The sequence below is a fragment of the Zalophus californianus genome, chromosome 5 (assembly GCF_009762305.2).
Source record: "Zalophus californianus isolate mZalCal1 chromosome 5, mZalCal1.pri.v2, whole genome shotgun sequence".
NCBI lineage: Eukaryota > Metazoa > Chordata > Mammalia > Carnivora > Otariidae > Zalophus > Zalophus californianus.
Window position 1 is genome coordinate 59,541,515 of NC_045599.1, and position 25,590 is coordinate 59,567,104.

Consider the following 25,590-nt stretch of genomic DNA (forward strand, 5'->3'; position numbering starts at 1 on the left):
ATTACTTGATAAAAACCAAACATACGGTCAGAAATTATTTTTAAAGAAGCTTTACTGAACGAATATTCAAGGCTTTAGAAAGAAGAATCCATTATCAGTTTGATCACTTAAAAGCTCTGTTCGTGCTTACTGAAAACATGCTGAGCCTGGCTGACAGGCCTCAGTGAGTCAGTGGGATCCTGCAGGAATGTTTCCTGGTCGGCCAGGGCAGTGCCTCCTTCCCCAGACCTTTCCCTGCCAGCCAATAATACGATGAGAGCTGAGCTTTAAAACGTAGTTTTAATTCACGTTCAGTATCAGAAAGTAGGCTGAGTCACAGCAAAAGCAGCTGTTTGGGATAGATTTGGTATCTTTCCTATCCTGCTGTATGATGGAATCTATTTTATTTGATTCTCAAGTTTCTCATGGTATGACCAGACACAAAGGTCATGGTTCTTATCAGTTTATTTTACAAAAGTGAGTTAAAACAATTAAAAAAAAAAGAGGGGCGCCTGGGTGGCTCAGTCGGTTAAGCGACTGCCTTCGGCTCAGGTCATGATCCTGGAGTCCAGGGATTGAGTCCCACATCGGGCTCCTTGCTCGGCGGGGAGTCTGCTTCTCCCTCTGACCTTCTTCCCTCTCATGCTCTCTCTCTACCATTCTCTCTCTCTCTCTCAATAAATAAATAAAAATCTTTAAAAAAAAAAATTTAAAAAAAAGAAATGAAAAAAACAAAACAAAACCTCTAAGCATTTCAACATTGACTCAGTGTTGCACATTTGTGTTTACAGACTTGCCATGTTAGATACATCACAATTATTCTCTGCCACTATGTGCGTTTATGCCAAAATATCAAAGGTACCCAAATTTTTAGCCAAAGGGAAAAAAATCTTTCTTGTCTAACTGTAGTCACCCAGATCATGATTTCTTAAAATGATTGCTATTTTTAAAAATTATGTTTTTAAAGAATTTTTAATGTCAGAGAAATTTTTACTCTAGAAAGTATTTACATTGAGTGCTAAGATAATAATTTACATTTTTCTCTTTATATCTTTCAATAGTTCTCTAGTTTTCTACCATGATCATATATTAATTTTATCAGAGCATGATTAAAGTAATTTTTAAAAATTAAGGAAGATACTAAGGATTTCTTTCAAAAATTGATAATCTAAAATAAGTGTGGCTTATTGTATAATAAAATCTATTCTGGTAATCTAAAGGTTAGAACATATTATTTTAAATGTTAATTTATAAAAAAAAAGAAAAATTAACTAGGGAGTACCTTTCTTAGAGAGAAAAAGAATATTTTAGAGCCAAATTATTAAAAAAATATAAAATGAAACAAACCCTCCATGTCTCCACCAGTTCTCAATGCCATACTTGCTGGAAGAGGGTGGTCCACATATCACAATGGAGGGGCCCACAAATACTTAGAGCCATATGATGGTGCCAAGATACTTTACAGTCATTATATTTCATGAATGTCTTCTTATGGATATTAAACATTCATGTTAATTTTCCAGGTAATGTGACAACCAACAGACTACTTTCTTCAGCTCTTAAGCTTTCCTTACTTGTATATTTTTGACTACAAGAGGCATAGCTCAACTCTGGCAGAAACACTCCCTTATGTCAAATAAATCTGGTCTTCACTATCAATGGGAAATCAGTTTGGTTTCTGTTTCCCATTCATTTCCTGGGTACCTTATTGAGTTATCTGATAATTACTAGACCAACTAACTACTGCTACCACCTCAATTGAAACAATTTATCTAGGCAACATATGTAGGCCCTTGGCTTCTTTTTGTTGATCTCCATCAGTCATGGCATAAAGGACTTTTCTGAGCTGTCTTGATACTGTAACTAAAAGGAAACCAGTGATTTCAGGAACTTCCTTTCTACATTGAGGATTATGATTAGTAAAACACTCGAGTCAGTCTGAAGTGAGCTAACTCTATACTCTGAGAGAAAAGATACCCTAGGGGCAGAAACGGGGAAGGTCAAATAGCTTTCTACTAAACACAAAGACTTCATTAATTTTGGGGAAAAAATAAAAGGAGGGAGAGGATGTGAAACGGAAGGTAACACGAAACCTGACATCTGTCAGATCTAAATGGTGTTTACTTGCTTACTGCAGCCCTTATGTAATCTTAGTCTGTGACTTCATTTACACTTTGAGAGTAGCATTTACTGCAAATTTCCTCTAAGATGAATGATTCACTGTAAAATTACTAAAGTTTTCAAGGAGGTGAACATGCAGCAAGTGGGGCATGACTTCCATAAAATTCAAAATGTCCCAGACATGGATGAACATCTCATGTGTAAACAGCTAATGATAAACACACACTCTATCTTACATTTCTTTTAAGGTTCTCAGCAGGTCTGCAAAAGCTTCCCCTGCAGGTTCTAAGGCAGACAGAGGCCAAGGTACATCAAGGTATCCTGACTATTGGGAGAATGAGACGGGTCCTCCCTGGCCTGTTCTATTCCAGAGCAAAGAACACTAGACCTGGGCACATGGACAAGCTTTCTTATCTAAACCGAAGAGCAAACTTGATCAAACTTCTGGGTTAATGTGGTAAAATACCAAATTCGCCTGTCTTCTGGAAATATTCAGGTAGAACAAGAGGTCACTGAGATAATGACCCCATGGACTCCTACCCCAAGACCACCTATGTCTCCTTCCCATCCCCAAAGTCATCCTTCTCTTACCGACGAAAATCAAAAGAAAGGAGCTAAAACATCGATTTGTTCTGGAGATAAAATGTTACCTTAATGCCGAGTTTTCTCCTTGAGATTTACAATTTTCCTATTAAATTATATCATTTATCATGCAATAAGAGCAATGTCAATGTCTAAGAAAATCAAAAACAGAGTAAGGAATTAGGAAAGAATTTAGTAACTAGAGGTAGTTATTCATTCATGGGAGGAGGGGAATCTTTCTGACCTGTCTTCTAGCAGGAACTATAAATGCATATATGCCTATATATACGTTTTGCAACTGCAAACATTAAAATATCAACCTACTCTGTGCCAGTGTTCCAAACACAGAGGATATTGTGATAAGCAAGACAGATAAGGTCTTCGCCCTCTTGGAGCTTAATTGTGGTGAGGAAGACAGATGACAAACAAGTAAGCAAAAACAGCAAAAACAACCACTGTGATAAGTGCTATGCAGAAAACGAACACTGTGATATGACAGACAATGAGGGGTGCAGGGAGGGACAACATCAGATGAGGGGTTGACTTGTGAGCTGATACTGAAAATGACAACGTATCAGTGGCCTTGGGAAGGTCAAGGGAACTCAAGTTCAAAGGCCTTTCTAATACAGTATTAGGGTTGTGTGATACATTGTGCCAAAACTTTCTTTTAAATTAAAGAATGTACCAACTATATTCCTGATAATTTTCTGTTGTCAAGAAAAATGGAAGCTAAATGATATTGAGCAGTAAACCACCAAGGAACTTTTGTATCATCACTCTTCTTCCATTACCTGTACCCCACCCACCTACTTAATTTCACTGACATTTATTTACATGATAGGATACACGTTCACATGAAATCCTTTTGTGTTTGAGGGAAAAAAAAAACATAAAAAAAAAAGAAATCCTTTTGTGTTTGAATGCAATTGTGTTTAAAGGTGGCAAATTAAACCACAGGTTCAAGGAGAACTGAGGAATACTAACACTCTTCAATCAAATTTGGCCCAAATCAGTTAATTTCTTAGAAACCAACAATAGAACAAGAGAGACAAAACTCAAACTGTCACCACACTTCCTCATGTTGGCCCATCTCATCTGCATCATGAGATAACTGGAAAGACAAGTAATTCATAGTTTTTTACTGTAACTTTGATTCAGGTAGAGAGTAGATTTATTAGTAAACAGTAATTTATTGTTTCTCATAGAAAAAGTATCTCCTATGTAGCAACTAAGTATTCTAAATGCAATTTCATAGTTAATATACTTGCACATCTGGAGATTTTGATGGCACTTTTATGTACTAAAACTACCATTCCTAATACCTCCATTAGTTGTAGTTGGAAGACTTAGGAAGACAATATATTGTCAATTTTTAAATAAAGCTTTTTTAAGTGGAATTACACTTATGGAAACTTTTCAGGGATGTTCTCATTCAGTTTATAGTAGAATACATCTAATTCGATTTGTAAGAGTCTTCCATATATATACAAAACATTTTATTTTAGAATAGTTTTAGATGTACAGAAAAATTGCAAATGTAATACAGAGAGTTCCCATAAAATCCATACTCAGTTTCTCTTATGGTTAACATCCTACATTAATTAGTCTTATACATTTTGGGGACAAAAATCGCAATTTCATGTGCACACATACACACACACTTGAAGAACTTTCAGCCTAATACGGTATTTCTTATATGGTTTAGCATAAAAATTGTAATCCTTCAAGACCTTTTCTTAATGTCTGATTTTTTGATGTTAGAATAATGATTTATTAAATAAAGTAATTCCTCTCCAGACATTTTTAGAGTCAAAGCAAGTTTTTATCAGAAGGTCACGACCAAATAATTATCTAATTAGCAAAAACATTTTTTTCTCAGCTCAGAAAGGAATTAGAAATTACAACCATGAAAGGGTACTAATTGGGTTTTCACAGAAGCATGAAGTGCTAGAGCTCTTTTTGTTTGTTTCGCTCTTCTGCCATGAAGGTTACCCAAATTAACCCTTTATCTTCCGCATGACAACGCCGATATAATGCTGCAGTTCAGTAGCGGAAGAGAAACAAAACCAAGTCAAGTAAACTTGGAGATTTTTTTTTTAATTTTTTTATTGTTATGTTAATCACCATACATTACATCATTAGTTTTGGATGTAGTGTTCCATGATTCATTGTTTATGCATAACACCCAGTGCTCCACGCAGAATGTGCCCTCTTTAATACCCATCACCAGGCTAACCCCTCCCCCCACCCCCCTCCCCTCTAGAACCCTCAGTTTGTTTTTCAGAGTCCATCATCTCTCATGGTTGGTCTCCCCCTCCGATTTCCCCCCCTTCATTCTTCCCCTCCTGCTATCTTCTTCTTCTTCTTTTTTCTTAACATATATTGCATTATTTGTTTCAGAGGTACGAGATTTTTCTTAAGTATGCAATTTCTATATGGACACAATTTCAAGACAGGAAACTAGGAGCCCCATTCTCCAATCTGGGATAAGACAATGGAGGCGGGGTGTGGGAATGATACTCTAGAGCTCTCATGGGAATCCAGATGTGCCAGTGAGCCCATCACAGCCCAGACTGCAGAGTAGTCAGGATAGGGCATGCTGGGGGGACCACACAATCCTTATTGCATATAAACAATATCTACTTACCACAAATGTCAGCACTTTTGCATTCCTGAACAAGGAGAGACTGCCATTGCCAGTAGCTAGCTTGGACTGGGCTTCAGGCAGGATTAGTGGACAGTCCAAATGCTTGGGGGAGTTTAGTCAAGTTTGACTCACCCTCTATGCACTTAGCATGGAGCCTTGCATAAAGCAATCATTGAAAGAATATGTGCTGAATAGATGAAGGAATAAAGGGTTTACACCCCTAAAAGAATTGCAGAGATTTGGGGTTCTATGTAGCTGTTGGAGCCCAGAAATCAAGGGCTTTCCAATAAGGCAACCATAAGACTACATTCAAATTTGGAGACTTGGCTGATCTGGAGGAGCTTCTTAGCACCCAGACTCCTGTTTAGCAAGCCATTATCCTAGAGAACGTTGAATGCATTTTCAGAGGAAGTCTCCTTCACATAACAAAGCAGCAGGAGGAGGGAATAGGAGCACAGGCACTTCCTACTACAAGTGAATTCTAGAACTGGTAACAGTGGTGTTCTCTGGGAAAAGAAACGGAGAGGCTGGACAACAGTGGTAGGTAGATGGACTTATTTTTCACTCAAAAACTTTTGAGCATTTGAAAATTCGTACTTCGTGCACTATGAGTTAAAAAATAGATTGTTATTTAAAAATGAAGTCTGGAGGAAGCCATTCATCTGGAACAAGATCATTGTACAGTAATCACAGGAATATCCCAAACAGAAGGCAGGATGGAAGGGAGGGGTCCAAAGATACACTGAGGACTTAGGTCTCAGAGGGTCCTCTACCCTGCTGGCCAGTGGGTACCTGAGCAGGTACATCAGTGGGTGATAAGGCTGGGTGAGCAGCAGCGACTCACACCTCCAAAAGCAGGTTGGGGAGGATCATCCTTCAGCCCCTAGACTCTCATTTGCAAGGAGTTCTGCACATCCGGTGATTTGACTGCAAATCCTAACTCTTTCCAGCTCCTCAACCCTCCCCCTCTGCTTCCACTTCTCACAGAGCACCATCAACAGAAGTCCTTCTTGTCCTGAGCCTCTGGCTCTCCCCTAAGGACCCTGCTTCCTCTGTGGCCTTACTGTTCATCACTGCACTTCCTAACTTCTCTTATCCTTCTCTCTAATCACCATCCCTCTCCCCCCAGATTGAAGCTCATGCACTCAGACTATACCGCTGACTAATTATTTTATTGCCGGTGTTTTTAGACTCCTGGATCACTGCTACCATGTTCCTTGAGGATTTTGACACCTAGCATCCCATCACTCTCTCCAGTACCATTCCCATTACTCTCTGCAAACCACTGATGATTTCCATATCAATACAGATATCTTTCTAAAATCCTGGACTCTTAGTGACCTGACCTCCTCTCCTTCAATGATCTTATCCCCTACCCTGCTGTAGCACCTCACATCCAGACTCATACTCTGGACCTTGCAGTTACAAAGTATTCGTAAACCCTCCACAATCTTAATTTCAAGCATCACATTCTCCAGTGACCACCAATCATCTCATCAGCTCACCTGCTATAGAACTGAGCTGTTAAAAATGGTAACCACTAGAACACTGGATATTCACATGCAAAAGAATAAAACTGGACTGGACCCCTATCTTACAGCACTCACAAAAATTTTTTTTTAATTTTTTTTAAAGATTTTATTTATTTATTTCAGAGAGAGAGAGAATGAGAGATAGAAAGCACGAGAGGGAAGAGGGTCAGAGGGAGAAGCAGACTCCCCGCTGAGCAGGAAGCCCGGTGCGGGACTCGATCCCGGGACTCCAGGATCATGACCTGAGCCGAGGGCAGTCACCCAACCGACTGAGCCACCCAGGCACCCACAGCACTCACAAAAATTAACTCAACATGGATTCAAGTCTTAAATGTAAGACCCAAAACCATGAAACTCCTAGAAGAAAACATGGGGGAAGAACTCCTTGACGCTGGTCTTGGCAATAAATTTTTGGACATGACACTCAAAGCATAAGCAACAAAAACAAAAACAAGTGGGATTACAACAAACTAAAAAGCTTCTCCACAGCAAAAGAAACAATCAATAAAATTAAAAGGCAACCTACAGAATGGGAGAAAATACTTGCAAACCATATATCTGATAAAAGGATATCTACCTGATAGCATAAAAATAAATAATTTGATTTTAAAAATGGGCAAAGGACCTGAATGAATAGACATTGTTCCAAGGAAGACATACAAATGACCAACAGGTACACAAAAAGGTGCTCAACATCACTTATCATCAGGAAAATGCAAATTAAAAGCACAATGAGATATCACCTCACACCTGTCAGAATGGCATTCACTGAAAAGACAAGAATAAGTCCTGGCAAAGATGTGGAGAAAAGGGAACCCTAATATACTCTTGGTGGGAACGTAAATTGATATAGCCACTATGGAAAACGGTATGAAGAGTCCTCCAAAAATTAAAAATAGAACTACCATATGATTCAGTAATCCCAACTTTGGGTATATAGCCAAAAGGAAATGAAATTACTATCTTGAAGAGTTATCTTCACCCCCATGTTCACTGTGGTGTTATTTACAAAAGCCAAGACATGAAACAACCTAAGTGTCCACTGATGGATAAATGGATAAAGAAAATGTGGTGCTGATAAAGAATATATAAATATAATGAAATATTATTCGGCCATAAAAAGGAAGAAAATCCTGCCATCTGTGACAATACGTTTGAACCTTGAGGGCATTATGCTAAGTGAAACAAATCAGAGAAAGACAAATACTGTACGATCTCACTTACATGTGAAAGCTACAAACAACTGAACTCATAATAGGAGACTGGAGGCCACCAGGGGCTGCGGGGTGAAGGTGATCAAAGGTACAAACTTCCAGATACAAGATGAGTAAGTTCTGGGGACCTAATGTATAGCATGGTGATTGTACCTAACAACACAGTACTGAATACATGAAAATTGCTAAGAGAGTAAAATTTCTATGTTCTTACCACACACCCACCCACCCCCACACACATACACAGGTAACTATATAGGGTAACAGATGTGTTGACTAACATTCTTGTGGTAATCATTTGGCAACATATACTTGTATCAAATCATCATGTTGTGCACCTTAAACTTACACAATGTTATCTGTCAATTATATCTCAACCAAGCTGGGGGAGAAAAAACAAATGGTAGCCACTAGGCACATTTGGCTATTGAGCACCCGAGATGTGGCTATGGCTAGTCTGAATTGAGATGTGCTTCAAGCATAAAATACACACCAAACTTACTGTTTTTTTTTTTTAAAGATTGTAAAATATCTGACTGATAACTTTTTATACTGATTACTAATTGAAATCATAATATTTTAGCTGCATTACACTGAATAAAATATATTACTAAAACTAACTTTACCTATATCTTTTTAGTTTTTTTGAACATAGCTACTTAAAATACAGATGTGACTCACATTTGTGGTTTGCATTAGATTTCTATTGGACAACACTGATCGAGAACCTCCCTTCAATAATTCTTCAACCACTGTCAGGATGTACAATCCTTCAATCACACTACCTTTTTACCACATCTTAACAACCCTCCACCAAGTCCTAAAGTTCCCTCCTTACCCAGCTCACATTGCATGGCCCCATCGTTATAATCTCTTCTTTTTTGGTTGTTTTGTCTTAAATTTTTTAATTGAAGTATAATTTACATATAGTGTTATATTAGTTTCAGGTGTACTATATAATTATTCAACAATTCTATACATTTCTTAGTGCTCACGGTAAGTGTACTCCTAATCCCCTTTACCTATACCACCCATTCCCCCGCATACATATTCTCTTTCTTTTTTTTCTTTTTAAGAGAGAGAGAGAGAGAGACAGAGAGAGGGAAGAGCGGGCAGAGGGAGAGTGAGAGAGAATCTCAAGCCGACTCCCCACCGAGCACAGAGTCCGATGTGGGGCTCGATCTCATGACCCTGAGATCATGACCTGAGCCGAAATCTAGAGTCAGACGCTTAAATGACTGAGCCACCCAGGCACCCCCATATTCTCTTCTTCATACAACTTTGCCCTTCTCTTTTCATTAAACTCAACCTCATTAAATTCAACTTTCCATGGCTCCTCAGGTATCCCCAAAACCAAGTATCATCAATGTTTCCTTGGCCAAATTTTGTCATCACTAATTCTCTTCCTATTGGAAGCCCAATGGCTCTAGAGCCAGCACATAACCATTTAAGAAACAGAATGAGTGACAGTTTTAAAGGAAAGACCATTAACCAAAAAAACTTGAACAGAGTCCTACTCCCACATCTGCCTCAATCCAGCTGTGCGACCATAGGAAGGACCGTAACCTCTTTGAGGCTCAATTTCCTCATGTATAGTATAAGGCTCTTAGCCTTTCTAGCTTCACCATGCTAGGATTTGGTGAAGACTGTGGGAGTCAGTTTGAACATGGGGGTACGAAGAAATGCTTTCTGACACTGTCTTTGAACCAAAACCAGCAGTTGGCATGCAAGTAGTTTATTTTGGAAGCGATCCCAGGGAGCAGAAATGAGAGGGCAGAGTTGTTGAACAAGTAATGAGAAAAAGCCACACACGGATGTGTTATCAAGCTGACCGTTGCCACAGGTGACTCATGCTCAATCTCACTGGTCCCCTTTGAGAATCCCAATGAAATGCATCTCAGAACTGGGGGAAAACATTCATGCACTGGCTCCCAGTGAGTAAGCGTGGCCCCACAGGCACCACCTTCAGCACATCCGGGGTGTGTACATGTAAGGCTCTCAGTGTTGGAGAACATGTGGACTTAGGGCAAGGCACAATGGTTGTCCTGTGAGAAGCTGACCAAAGCCTACTATGAACTGGCCACCAGAGCAGCAGTTGGAGCGAAACATGGGGCTACAAGGATCCGCCATGACACACAGAGTTGTGGATGACACACCGTCTTACTAAGTGTGGTTTCTAAATGAAAGCCTAGAACCAAAGGACACAATTGCTTTGCTTTTAACTATGGATCACTGTCCCTTAGGCCCATCTCTTCACCTAAAAGTGGAGAAAAACACAGACCTACCTCACATTCTGGGAAAAGGCTTAAAACCAGAGTGTTGCCATTCAGTGGTTTAAGAACTTCACTAATATTTAAAGACAGAAATTGACTATGGGGCTTCTGCCTGCCCCAGTCCTGCCCAGTTGCAGATTCTGGGGCCTTCATATAGGGTCAGCTCTGCTCAGCCCTGGTTACTGAGAGCTTCACGTTGGAGCCTACAGCTCTTCTAACCCTTACATCCACCCACCCACCTCCAACTGCTTCTCCTCCAACTGCTTATGTGTGGGCTTCTGAATTCTAGTTTCCCAAAAACAAGGTCTCGATGGTCTGCCCAGCCCTGGGGGCCTCCTTTTCTAGGAGGTGCTGGGTTCTGCTCACGTAGTACAGCTGAGTGAAGTCCTGCTTCAATCTGGATCCTTTGAATCCTGAATACGATACAATATTTATACAACAACACATTGCCCAGAGATTACTGCTTTGATGTCCTCACCAATACAAAATGGCAAAAGCCCAGATTGTGATGATAGTAATAATAGCTGTAATTGTCAAATTCCTACCTCCCACCAGGCCTGGTACCAGGTGCTTTACAGGAATCTTATTTTACTTCTCACAATAGTCCTGTGAGTAAGCTTTATCTCCATTTGCAGATAAGCAAACTGATGCTCAGAAATTTACCAAAAGTCACCCAGTTAGTAAGTAGTAGAATGAGAATCTGAGCTCGGGTTTGTCTGATTACAGGACCCTTGCCTTGTCTTTTTTTTTTATTATTATTATGTTATGTTACTCATCATACATTACAGGACCCCTGCCTTGTCTTAACCACTCTCTCTTCGAGATGGATCTCAAACTTGCCATGTTTCCTGGGTCATTACAGATCAGACTTGCCATCAACCTTCTGGAACCAGTCCTAAATCCAGCTCAGCCCCCTACCCCCAGCCTTGTCCAGAAATGGTTTTCTATCCTCGCCCAGTCCCCAACATGTCAAGTAGGTCATTTTCCAGGGAATTTTGCATTGACCTGAAGCTAGAATCTTTTTTTGGCACATTATATTGCTTTATCCGGCCATTTGAGTTGGGCAGCCTTTTGAAGTTAAAATGTGTTATCAATTTCTAATGTGCTCTCTGAGTTAGAACAAAATCAAGATGCATTACTAAGTTCCAATGATGAGAGATGGATGCCCAATGCCAAGGATAATAAAAGAGAGCAAGGGGAAGGAGACTGTTCTTCAGGGAATAGACTGAATTGGAGTTGAGATAATAGCATGTAATTTTAAAAGCAAAGCATTGTCCCCAAATACCAACATTTAAAATGATTTTTCTTTTCCAATTATGTTTCTTACTTTTTACTCTTCACATATGGTATACATACAAGAGAGGGAGAAAGATCCGCTGATCATTACCACTGTACTTGCACACATACTCTCAAGGTTCTACATACACATTCACGTGTTCAAGTTCTAACTTCTCAAGGAAGCCAACAGTGGCTGACTGGCTGGGAGTCTTCAAGGAAAAGGCTGTTTATGTCTGCTCCTTCCTGAACCCTCAGACTTGGAACATCTCATTATCATGACCCATCATTTCCCTCTCATTTACAATTCCCAACAGGATCCCTGGTTGACGGTTACAGAGGCTGTGCACTAATCCACAGGAACATGGTTTCTGCATTCAGCATAACAAGTTATCTTGGCAAAGCTCCACAATCAATTAGTGCTTCAAGACATGAGAAAACATTACTGACAAAAGGACAGACATCCAAGAAAAAAAGTAAGTAAGTTCCCACGGAAGAAATCTATGCCTTTGCTTTTCAGTCATACACAGCAACAAGACTGAGTGAATTGCTCAAGATTATGAGCTGAGATATAAAGCAATGAGAAGTGAGAATGAAGGCTTCCCAGCAACTCTGCCTCCAAGAAGCCAGTAACAATGCCTAAATCCTTTCTATCACTACGGGGAGAATGGGAAGAGTACCAAGTTCGAGAATTCAATTCTCCTTTACTTCTCTTAACTCTCTAAACATTTTATAAGTAACTGTATTATTAAACAAAGCACAGTGTAGAATTTAATAAAAAAGAGAGAATGAGACACACTTCCTCATTTTTCAGAATGGCGTGATCCACTGTGAACAAAAGACATTTTCGAACTCACAGAGCTGTGTGAAACTATGAATCCAGCAGCTGGAATGGAAAGGACAAAAATCTACATTTTCAAACCATTTCAGTTACCTCTCTGTGATTATGTCTCTCTTTAGAAAAAGGTGATGATTATTTCTAATCTACCCCAGAGAATTAGAAGACAGTGCAGCTCTACAACAAAGGATATTTTAAAAGACCTTAAAAAGCAACAGTACTCTGGTGGGGGTGTCGGTAATGGGGGAGGTTATGCAAGATTAGGGGTGGGAGCATCTGGGAAATCTCTGTACCCCCTGGAAGAACAGACTTCAAGTAATGAGACCCCTTCCTTCCTTCCTCCCTCCCTCCCTAACATCCCAACTCCAGATTATGCAAACAAATTACATCTTTCTATGGAGTCACTGGGAGGCAATACCCTTCTTCCAATGATGCTGTCAATGCTCAAAACTCTTTTTGGACTTTCCTTCAAAACCAGTTTACGAGCCTCCTTAGCAGAATGACCCCAGCTCCTGCTTTGTAGTGCCTTACAGTCTATTTCGTGTTATTCCATCTAAGCCTGGTCATTAGAGAGAAGATCTACCATAAACGATCCCTGGGGTACTCCCAAGAGGTAGGAAGTATTGTGATTACAAAGCTACAATCTAGAGCAGCACTGTCCAACAGAAGTATAATCTGAGCTATATATGTAATGTAAAAATTTTCTAGTGGCCACATTTTAAAAAGAAACAGTTAAATTTATTTTTGATAAATATTTTATTCCACTCAATATATCAAAAATATTATCATTCCAACATGTCATCAATACAATTGTATTATTTTATTTATGCTTATAGCACATCTCAATTCAAATTAGCCCACATTTCAAATGTGTGATAGCCACCGGTGGCTAGTGGGCACCTACTGGACAGCACGGATCTAGATCCTTTTCCCTCCTGAATAATGAAAGCTGGGGCACTAATGAGTACTGGATGAACTGAGTTCTTCTTGGCTTTTCTTAATTCCTTTAACTTGTGAGTAGATGACCATGATACAAGAAAGCAGTCTATAACCCTGGGCAGAGTTTGATATTAAAATAAAGAAAATCTTATTAACAAAATCAATGTGACACACGCCAGAATACACGGAAATTAAAATAGAAATGGTAAATGCAGGGCTAGTGGCTCTTTCACCCACCAACAATTCTGCTTCCGTTGCCCTCTGAGGCTACTCTAGCTTGGAGAGACTGCATAGGGTCTTTTCTCAAAGCTGGGAACAGCCGGAGACAGCTCTGAAAGGGAGCGGATGGCCTTTGCCTAGGAAAAACCGGAATCTGTGATCTAATCTATGTAATGATTCACAACCCAAACATACCGAAGACAAAGGACTAGCATGGGGTCTGGGCCTGGGGAGCGCAGGGAGCCAGAAGGGCTGGAGAAGCAGACACAGGAATGTAGTAGGGCTGAGGACCAGCAGGTGAGAAAGGAAAGAACTGAAGACTCAGGAAGTGCCTCTGAAGACCCTTCATTTCATCTATTATGCTAGGAGGCAGCCAGGCCTCTCTGCATTCTTAGCAAGAATGTAGACTCCACACCCCGACCGGAGCACAGAGATACTTCATGTCTGTTGTGTGGGACAGAGGCACATTCTGGAGGGGGCCCACGCTAACCACCATCAGGATCTGCCATCTAGGATACGCAGCAGTGTCTGAGAGCCTGGGTCTCTGGCTGGCGTTCTCAACAGCTAAGCAGAATCCCCAGCCAGGCAGCCAAGTGCAGGACCTCCTGCCCCCACTCTCACAGGCACTTATGAGGAACCGTAGCTCCTGCCTCAAGCTCTAAGGATTAGTGAGCATTTTTTTGTGGATGAATAGAGTTGATTTTTTTTTTAAGATTTTATTTATTTAACAGAGAGACAGAGCCAGAGAGCACAAGGGAGGAGGGGGGGCAGAGGGAGAAGGAGAGGCGGGCTCCCCGCTCAGCGGGGAGCCCGATGCAGGGCTCCATCCCAGGACCCTGGGATCATGACCTGAGCTGAAGGCAGATGCTTAACCAAGTGAGCCACCCAGGTGCCCCTAGAGTTGATTCTTCAAAAAAAAAATTTTTTTAAAGATTTAAAGATTTAAAAATAAATAAATAAATAAATAAATAAATAAATAAATATCCGCACAAGTAAGAAAGTAGTCTGGGATGGAAATGATAAAAGAAAAAAATCACCGTACTTGGAACAGTTATCTTAGGGGAGGCTGATAGCTGTGGCCCATACTGTGAGAGAAAAATAGAAAAGAGATCACAGAGATTACAGTTGGTTCAAAGTGAAAACTGCAGGGAAGAAATAAACGCGTGGTGCCAATAATCTCTGAAATATTTTCTGATTAAGAAAACATGAAAAAAGAGCCCCACAAGGTTAAAGGTTGCTCTGTATGAAGGAACAAACCTGGAAGGCAGAATTTCTGTATGCCACGCTTTGTTGGTGCTTTGTACCTACTGCCAAAGTCAGCGAGAGAGGCAACTGGGGTTTTTCCAAATATATTTTTATTATTGTTTTTAGGCCTGGACGGGGGGGGGGGGAGGGGGGTCTCATGTTTTTGAAAGCAGAGTCTATGCAGCCTGTCTGAGGCCAGGCACAGCGGGGCCATCTCCCACAAGAGCTCAGGCCCTGGTTCCCAGACCCTGGTGGACCAGCAAGTCTCCAGAACCGGGGAGGGAAGGGTCAGGAATCTGTCCTCGGCTAGCAGAGGGCTTCAGACTAAGGTAGAGAACCACAGCGTCGCTGTATAAAGCCTGAGTGGAGAGGAACTTGGGACAGGACACAAGCAAAAGCTAGCCCGGGAACTCTCGACATTTCAAGTAAATGCCCCTTTTCAAATACATTCCACATGCAGGCGCAGCAGTCACCACTGCCTCCAGGAGAACCCCATGTGTGCGGAGGAAAATGGGGAAGAATCAGACCATTTGGGTTCTTCCGTAGGGAAAAGTTAGCCGTGTGAACACATTTTGGCTATTGTTGTTTCCTTAAACTCCTCCGGAATAAATCCCCACATTCACATTCTGGAAGATGCGAATATAAACAATACACAGCTTTTGTTGTTCAACTGAACATACTGGTCCCTCCTCTGAAACCTAAATTTGTATCTTCCATCTTATTACTGACACAGATTAAAAAAAAATTCCAGACCAAAAATACTTGCAATCCAGGCTACTTTCTGGTGATTCATAAACTACTAATTCCTAAACCACCTCATCCCCTCTTTTATCCTCCAACTACCGACTGCGTCTTTGCCCCCACAGCTTGCGGTGACCCATCTCAGCCCCTCCTCCTGCCGACCATGGTCTCCACGCGACTGCTTCCATACAGATTCTGCTATCGCCTTGCTTTCTCCTCCACAGCAGGCTGTCCTCCTAACACTCCGCTCCCCTTCCCAGGGAGCTTTGCCTCCAAAGAGTTTGGAGAAGTAAACAACAGAAGAAATGGACCCATCTTAAATGTGGCCTCTAAAATGGAATGAAAAACAAGATGAGAAGGTAAACCCAAACCAATTGGAAAGCTTCTTGCGATATTGTCAATAATTATGCTCAGTTCATTATGTGTCTTCCATTACTCATAAACCCCCAGAAGTATGAAAAATAAAGATCATTTCATGTTTCTCATGATAAAAAATTCAAAATGTCAATAACGCAATATTGCATAATGGCAAATAATAAGCAATATAATAAAACTTTGGAGATCTATCTGATAAACTTGGGGAATGAGACGCATCTTTGCCATAGAGCTTATAGATTCAATGGCTTGTCACAGAGAATACCAACACAAGATTGTTCTGGAGGACTTTAAAGTGTATTGGTCATCATTTTCTCTCAATATACTAATGCACAAATCTGTATGATTACTACTATTAATAATAATATTTTAAGGTGATTCAACATACTTTCAGTGTGGACATTAACATATAAAGTCTGAAGAGGTAAAATGGATTAATGACTTCAGGCTGGGGGAAGGATCAATCTAGTCTTCCTAGTTTTTTTGGTTTTGTTTTTAAGATTTCATTTATTTACTTGAGAGAGAGAGAAAGAGCGCACGAGCAGGGGGGGAGGGGCAGAGGGAGAAACAGACTCCCCACTGGGCAGGGAGCCTGATGCGGGGCTCGACCCCAGCACCCAGGGATCATGACCTGAGCTGACGGAAGCAGCTCAACCCACTGAGCCACCCAGGTACCCCATTTCTGCACATTTCTAAATACTATCAAAGAGCTGCAGCCCAGTCTCAAGGGGACTATGGATCTACTGCTACATGGACCACATGGGCTCCCTGGCCACGCTTCCAGCTCTCCACAAATGGATCCCGCCGGCAGCAGAAAGGATGCCTCCATCAAAGGCCATCACCAGCACTGACAAAAGGTATTTAAACACAGAGTGACAGAACGATGAACTCTCCTGTAACAAGAACTCTTTAGAGATAACCAGTCCAAGCTCTCCTGCGTATTTCTTCAATTTGCCCTTTCATCACCATCAATTTCCCCCACTGCCTTCACTTAGCCCCTCCTTAGCTTCCTACCCCCTTCACTGCTGCAGCCTCCTAAAAGGTCTGCCTGCCTCCAACTACGCTCCACACCCACCCTAAAATGAAAATCTGATCCTGCTTAAAACCTGTCAATGCCTCCCTACAGCTTTCACTGTCCCTTGGAGATTCCTTCCGGCGCGCACACACGCTTTCCCGTCATGCTCTCCAGCCTCCCATCTGACCATCCCCCCTCCTGCACTCTGGGCTCCAGCCCGAGCCTCCTACAGAACTGCTCTCTCCCCTCTGCCCCTGTTCATGTTCCCCTCCGCCCCTGTTTATGTTCCCCTCCCACAGTGGAGAATGCTGTCCAATCCCTTTCCCAGCTGCACACTGTTTATCTAGCCAACTCATTCCCAACCTGTAAATCTCAGAAAGCCTCCCCAGACCCCTGGGCTCTGGTAGGCACGCCTACTTCGTGCACACAATACCCTGGGCTACACCCAAACACGCTTTCCTGGCATCATAATCATTCATTTGCTTGTCTGCCTCACTAGGCTGTGAGTTTGCCAAGGGCTGGAACTGTCTTGTTTATCTTTCAATCTACAAATGAGAGACTGAGTGAATAAATGAATGATCAGCCAACCTGCATCAGCATTAAATGAGGCTGAGGCTGAGGTCTACATAAACTGAGGCTACCGTCTACGTAACCGACTGGCGGGAAAGCTGGGACTTAAACTCTGATCATATCCTATCAAAGAAGGACTCAAAGGGTTATCTTTGTATACACATAGCAGAATATTATGTTTACAATGGGACAGGCAATATTTGTTAACAACACAAATAATCTAAAAAGAGTGGCATTAAACTACCAAGGTTGTAATTATATGTAATAAGGGCATGGAGAGCAGAATAATTTAAATTTTTCTTATTAGCTTTTTTCAAGAGTCTGTTCCTAGAAATGGGCACATTTTCCTGAAATGGAAACATCCAGATGAGGTTAAACTTCAAACCCAGTTGGTTTCTGGTATATATATATATATATATATATATATACACCAGATATATATATATATATGTGTATATATATATATATATACACATACACACACAGTTGATCCTTGAACAACACAGTTTTGAACTTATGGGTCCACTTACATGCAGGTTTTTTCCAATAAATATAGTACAGTACTGTAAATGCACTTTGTCTTCCTTATGATTTTCTTAATAATATTTGCTTTTCTCTACCTTACTTTATTTCAAGAATATAGTATACAGTACAAATAACATACAAAATATGGGTTAATCAACTGTGAATGTTATTGGTAAGGCCTCTGGTCAACAATAGGTTAGTAGCAGTTAAGTTTTTGGGGAGTCAAAAGTTCTGTGTGGATTTTCAGCTGCCCGAGGGCTTAGTGCCCTTAATCCCCACATTATTCAAGCACCACTTGTATATGTATAAATATATATGTATTGTACTCCTGCATATATGTATATTATATATACAGCTAATTAAACAATTATTATGTATACATTAAGTATATATACATTCTTTGTTAGGTGAATTCCTGAGGTTTGAATAAGTTACCTTAGACCTGAGGTTCTCAAATTTTTGTATACAAAAGAATCACCTAAGATATTTTTAAAAATAAGGATTCCTAGACCCAAACCTCAGGATTTCTGATTCGGTAAGTCTATATAGAGTCTGAGAAGTTGTATTTTTAAAAATTGAGGTGAAAATCACATAACATAAAATTAACCATTTTAGGGTGTCCAATTCATAAAAAAGAAAAACAAAGCTGGAGGCTTCCCAATTCCAGATTTCAAGTTATATTACAAAGCTATAGTGAACAAAACAGTATGGTACTGGCACAAAAACAGACACATATATCAATAGAACAGAATAGAAAACCCATAAATGAAACTACCATTATATGGTTAATTAATCTTCAACAAAGCAGTAAAGAATATCCAGCTGGAAAAAGATGATCTCTTCAACAAATGGTGTTGGGAAAACTGGACAGCAACATGCAAAATAAAGAAACTGGATGACTTTCCTACACCATACACAAAAATAAATTCAAAATGGGTTAAAGACCTAAATGTGAGACCTGAAACATAAAAATCCTACAAGAGAACACAGGCAGTAACTTCTTCGACATTGACCATAGCAATTTCTTTCTAGATACAGCTCCTAAGGCAAGGGAAACAAAAGCAAAAGTAAACTATTGGGACTTCATCAAAATAAAAATCTTCTGCAAAGCAAAGGAAACAATTGAAAAATTAAGAGACAACCTACTGAATGGGAGAAGATATTTGCAAATGGCATATCTGGTAAAGGGTTAGTATTCAAAATATATGAAGATCTTATAAAACTCATAAAAATGAATAATCTAATTTAAAAAAATAGGCAGAAGACAGGGGCGCCTGGGTGGCTCCATTGGTTAAGGGTCTGCCTTCGTCTCAAGTCATGATCCCAGGGCCCTGGGATCTAGCCCCGTGTTGGGCTTCCCCCTTATCAGGGAGTCTGTTTCTCCCTCTCCCTCTGCTGCTCCCCCCCATTCATGCTCTCTCCCTCTCAAACACACAAAAATAAAATAAAATGAAATAAAATATGCTAAGCCATATGAAACATTAAAGATGTTTAGCTAAGAAAAATAATAAAGTGTCCATTTCAGCAACATTTTAGTACATTCACAATGTCATGCAGCCATGTCCTTACAGGGACTGCATATATAGAGTTTTTAACAAACTCCCCACTGCTGCAGGTGGTCCCCAGGTGGCAAACTCAGAATAACCACCTCAAATTTTCAGATAATGATGACAGAGAATAAGAAGCCTCATGGATCGCCCTCAGATTATAAAAGATTTTTTTAAAAAGTCAGCTTTCCCAAACATCTAATCCTAAAAAACATATGCCTTTGCCTCTCCCTTTCATGAAATGAAGCTAGTTTATTTGAGGGCTTCTTATTCTAATGGATCCAACATGTTTAGATGTACCCAGTACTTTTATGCCTACAAAGTAGGGCAGCGCTAAGTGAAGTCAAGTGAGAAAAGTGGAAGAAATGAATCACTGCTCTAAAATCAGCCAGATCCAGGCCCTGGTTTCCTTGGGTTTAGTCACATTATTATAGCACATTATTAAATTCTACTTCAGGCAATGAAACTGTCAATGAACACAGAAGAAGTCTCAGAGGAAGAACTGTAATCAGGTTTCTCCTTATAGCCAAACTCTCATCTATATGTAAGTGAAACCGGCTATTCTGATAAGAGTTGATATAAATATGTAAGAGCTGCATAAAGCTGTTGAGATCAATTACAGTTTTCTCTTCAAGGTTTTAGAATCAGCTTTCCTAGTTTTAATTCATGATCTAGTTGCTCCAGAGTTGAGTCTGATTTTAGCTCATTTTACTCAAGGTCAAACTTCAGTGCAGATTCCTGGAGTTTGGCAACTATAAAGATCAGCACGGTGACAGGTGCCCCGGTGAAAATGGTATCTACCTATTAGCCACCAATGCTGCTTCTCTTGGGCGATATCCTACTAAAATAACACAGGCATAGAAGACGATGAATAAGATGCTGTGATGAGTTAGAATAAGATGAAAACTCATCACAATGTGAAAAACCAGGACTGAATGACAACGTATAATACCCAAGAGAATTTTGGAGAAATTTCTATAAGCAGTAAGGCCAAAGAAGCTGGGTTGAAGAAACAAGGGCTGGCAACTCCCATTTGCCTCATGACACAGAGCAACCCCACGCACCTGAAAAGAAGCAGGACAGCAGCCTGGGACGGGACAGTGCTAATTTTTGAAGTGACTACAGAATTATATTACCTCCCCCCCTTTCTATATGCAGTTAGAGATCACATCTCCCAGAAAACAATGAGTAGGAGAAGAAAAGGCCACTGACAGTGGAGCACACTGTATCCTGGGAAATGCCCCTGAAGTAAAGCCCTGAAGGTATGGAGGTAGGAAGAGTCCGGTAGCTGTGCATGCTGGGGTTCTTCTAGCATTTCCAAGAACCAGGTAGTCAAAAAGGAGGAAAATGTCAAGTATGTCAATCAGATTCACTGGAGTGTAGAACACTCAATGCCTAAGGCCACTGGGAACTGAAGAAGCCGTGCACATCAACCTGACCTCAAACGACAGGTTTGAGAAGAAATTAAGCAGGGAACCGTGATCAGAGGTCAAGAGATGGCCATGTACTCTGTGTGGACAGATCCATCATTGCTTATACTCAGAGGAAGAATATATAGCTGCTAATGATTTATAATGAAAATGAAGATTTTAGCAGAGGTCTCTTCAGAAAGATTCAAGAGAAGCACAGGTTCTATGAACAGAAATGTAGAAAGCCAAAAGTAGAGATAAGGGAGAATGGTATGAGCTAAAAAGGAAAAGATGAGATGCAAAAGCCCAGTCGATTATGGCTAATAGGTATCGACCTCAAGTAGATCTGCACTTAAATTCTGGCTCTTCCCTTTGTCAGTCCATTCGGGCTGCTCTAACAAAATACCACTGACTGGGTGGCTTATAAACAACAGAAATTTATTTCTCAGTTCTGGAAGCTGGGAAGACCAAGATTGAGCACCCACGTGGTCACCTTCTGCTGAGGGCCCACTTGGTGGTGCACAGCCGGTGTCCTCTTGCTGTGTCCTCAAATGGAGGAAGACGCTAGGGATCTCTGGAGTGACTTACAAAAGCACGAATCCCATTAACGAGGACTCTACCTCGTAACCTAATCACCTCCCAAAGACCCACCTTCTAACCACCATGTGCGTATTGTGGATGAACACATTCAGACCATAAGAGTAGCCTTGGGCAAATCACTTAACCTCTTCAAAGTTCTGGTTTCTTCACTTATAAAATGGGGATAAAGAAACCTATTTCACAAGGTCGCTTTGTGCTTTAATGCTAACAACATGACCAATAATGAGAAAGTATAGGGAAGGCTCTAGAACAGGGCCTGGGTATGCAGTAAATACTTAACAAGCAGTAGTCATTATTATTATTATTATTATTACTAACAAGCATAGAAGAAAAGGGAACTGATTGAGGCAAAGGAAGGATTGCAAGAAAGTAAAAATACAATCAATAATAATCAACACCGGAGATCCTAAAGAACATAAGCCAAGTTGCAAAAATATCTAACTGATAATGCAGAGGAGATCCAGAAGACTGGGAAAAAGGACAGAGAACTGAAAATAATGAGAGAGAAGCTGAATCAGCGATTCAACCTATTAATTAAAGCTATTTTTGAGAAATAAATCGAGCAGAACTAAAGCAATAAGTTAAAATATGTACAAGGAAAACTTCCAGAGTAAAAAATAATCTCAGCAGGCAGATCAAAGGGCTCATACAGAGGAGTCAGAATTAATTGTCAAATATTTTAAAGACCTACACTTAGATATAACTCAGCAAAAAATTTAAACTATGGAGATAATTAAAAAAGAAAAATCCTCCAAAAAAGGTCCCAGGGACCAGCTCAACCAGAAAGATCTTTCAAACAATCTGTAAACTGTTCCAGAGCATAGAAAAAGGAAGGAGAAGCCATCCCAACCATTTTATGAAGTGAGGATAACCAAAATGACAGAGCTGACAGGGAGAAAAGGAGCCACCAACCCCACTTTCACTTCTGGGGCGAGGCAAAAGTCCTAAATAAAACCCTAGCAAACGGAATCCAGTAGTATAAAATATATATACACACATGATCAAATGGGATTTAGCCCAACAAAGGAAAGATGGTCCCAGATTAATGTACCTATTAATATATCATAGTGTTAGACTGTAAGGCAGCCTTATTGTAAGGTAATCCCCATTACCTCAATGCGAAGCTTCAAAAATTATTTTTGACAGCGTGAATAAATAATACATTATGGATGTTTATGAAACAGTCAACTATTTAAAATACGGTTATATAAACACATTTGAACTCATATAATAAAAGATCTTAAAATATTGCTTCCTTCCAACTCTCGCATATCATGAAAACCTATTATTGCACCTCTTCCCATGCATCCTTGACAGCAATAACCATTGTCACAGGAGGCACTCTGAGATATTTAACAGTTTTCCAGAGGTACCATGTTCATTCCTGCCTGAGCACTTTGCAGTCTACATAGGATACATTTTCCTTTCAGGAAATCATTTATCCTTAAATTGCAAAATTGTGATCTCTACAACAAAGGCCTGCTTTATAAACTTACAACTTTCAATTCTTGCAACTGTGAGGTCATTTCCCAGGAATAATTACTAAATCAGTATTAAATGTCTTGGCCTCCTTTTTTATTGATTCTTTCTAGTGACCTCTATAAGCATTCAATTCCAGACCTGATTAAAGTGCTTTACCAGGCTGTTCAAAATAAAGTAAATTGAGAAGACTCTCAGAATCAGAGAGATCTTGTAAGGACTCAAGCGTAAGATGTCTCCGTTTCTTCGGAAGAGGGGAACTTTGCGGGGTTGGAGGGGGACACGTTATCTTACATTCAACCCATTTCACAGCAGGGCATGCTTAGAAAATTGGAGTGTTTGTATCACAGTGAAGCAACTAAACAATGCTGCTCGGGGTGAATGCCTCTCCTGGCTATGCCCAGGCTCCTCAACAGAGCAATATGGCGGCAAACTCTGCTAAATCATAAGGTCCAATAAGAACATCCAGGTCATCCTTGGCATCATCTCAGAAGATGGCATTGGAACCAGAAAGGCTGCTGCCTGACTCTGCCTGGCTGTGTGGACTTGGGCAAGTTACTTAGCCTCTTTGCGCCACAGTTCTCATATCTGCACGATGGGATAATAGTAGTCCACAGATATTATTGTGAGAATTAACTGAGCTAAGTCATGTAAAGCACTTTGAACTCTATCCTACACACAGTAAGTATTCAATGAATGCTAAATTCAATAACAATGCCTAATTAAAAGCAAAACAAAACTACTCCTTTTTTTAAGATGTTATTTATTTATTTGAGAGACAGAGCGCAAGCCACAGAGAGCACAAGCAGGGGGAGCAGCAGAGGGAGAAGCAGACTTCCCCCCTGAACAGGGAGCCCAACGCCAGACTCGATCCCAGGACGCTAGGATCATGACCTGAGCTGAAAGCAGACGCTTAACCAGCCACCAGGCACCCCAAAACAAAACTACTCTTAAAAAACACAAACTATGAGTAGAATACCCAGATTAATTCCTCAAAACGTCACCACACAAGCCTCACGTTGTCACTTTACAGTAAAATTCACTGAAGACAAGTTCTGTCCTCACCCTTGGAGTTTCCAATCCAATTTTTAAGTTTTAGCCAATGATCACCAGGGATTTGAGAAAGCTTTTTCATGAAAGGCCAAAAAAGATACAAATGACCTTAGAAGGAAGAGAGGCAATGTTGGGAGTATAAGTGAGCTTAAAAGTATATGTATGGGCTCACATATATACACACATACAAGTACACATATGTGTACACACATATTTACATACACACTCACACCCACATACACTTAAGAGCTAAGAGCGCAGGCTTTGGAGAATGAATAATTAAAAAATACGGTAGTTAAAATGAATTTAATAGAAAAGATTACAAAACAATGATAAAGAAATTTACCAAATAGTAGAAGAAAAATAAACAGGAGAGGAAAAAAACTAAGGAAATTAGAGGATAATCCACTATCCAAATAACAGAAGTTCTGTAAAGAGAGAATAGGAGAAAGGTAGGATGGAGGGCCAAACAATTCTGAAATGAATAATGTAAGAAAGCTTCCCATTAAAAAAAGCATCCTCATTTTTAGATACAAAGTGCTCTCAGAGGGCGCCTGGGTGGCTCAGTTGGTTAAGCGACTGCCTTCGGCTCAGGTCATGATCCTGGAGTCCCGGGATCAAGTCCCACATCGGGCTCCCTGCTCAGTGGGGAGTCTGCTTCTCCCTCTGACCCTCTTCCCTCTCGTGCTTTCTATCTCGCATTCTCTCTCTCTCAAATAAATAAATAAAATCTTTAAAAAAAAAAGTGCTCTCAGAGTACGCAGCATAATGAGTAAACCAAGATCTACACCCATAGCCCATCGCAGGGACGTTTTAGCCAACTATGTCTAATCAGACGGAAGAAAAATTATGTGTATAACAGATGAGGAATCAGAAGGACACTGCCATAATGAAAACTATTTTCAAAAACTTTCTTTCCTCCTTCTTTTCTGTTTTTTCTCTAATCGATGTGAACGAATTTTATTGTCAGAAAACAATCTTAATACAAAAAAATCTATGCTTAGCCACTCTAGCCTAGATTTAAATGTCACCACTTCTCCTTTGTCTTCTTAATGTCAGATTTCTGTCTCTACACTGATAGGGAACTGCTCTCATCAGCACAAGTCCTATTCACAGAGGACACCTGGGCCGCACAGACAGCGGAGAAAAAGCCACTCTAGGAATTCACTGCCTGCCTGCCCTGCGTATGAGTGATGTCCGCTCATACTCATTTGGGTAGTGTGAGAGCTGGTTTTCAAGCATTCTGCCAGAATATTTTGATATCTGAAGGAAGAGGGGGAAAACCCATAATTCTTTTCCTTAGACACATTTTTCTATCCATTATTATCATGTCTCCACTCGCAGAGTTAACATTTATTTTAATAAGGAACTGCTAAATGCTCCAATTTGTCTTTATTCCATGTATCGAATAC

The 25,590-nt window shown here is 40.3% G+C and overlaps 1 protein-coding gene across 2 annotated transcripts in view; it reads right to left on the bottom strand.

The window, feature by feature from the left end:
• ARSB (arylsulfatase B) overlaps positions 1-25,590 on the bottom strand; it is a 167,053-nt gene that overhangs the window by 110,554 nt on the left and 30,909 nt on the right. The gene's annotated exons all lie outside the window — the stretch shown is intronic.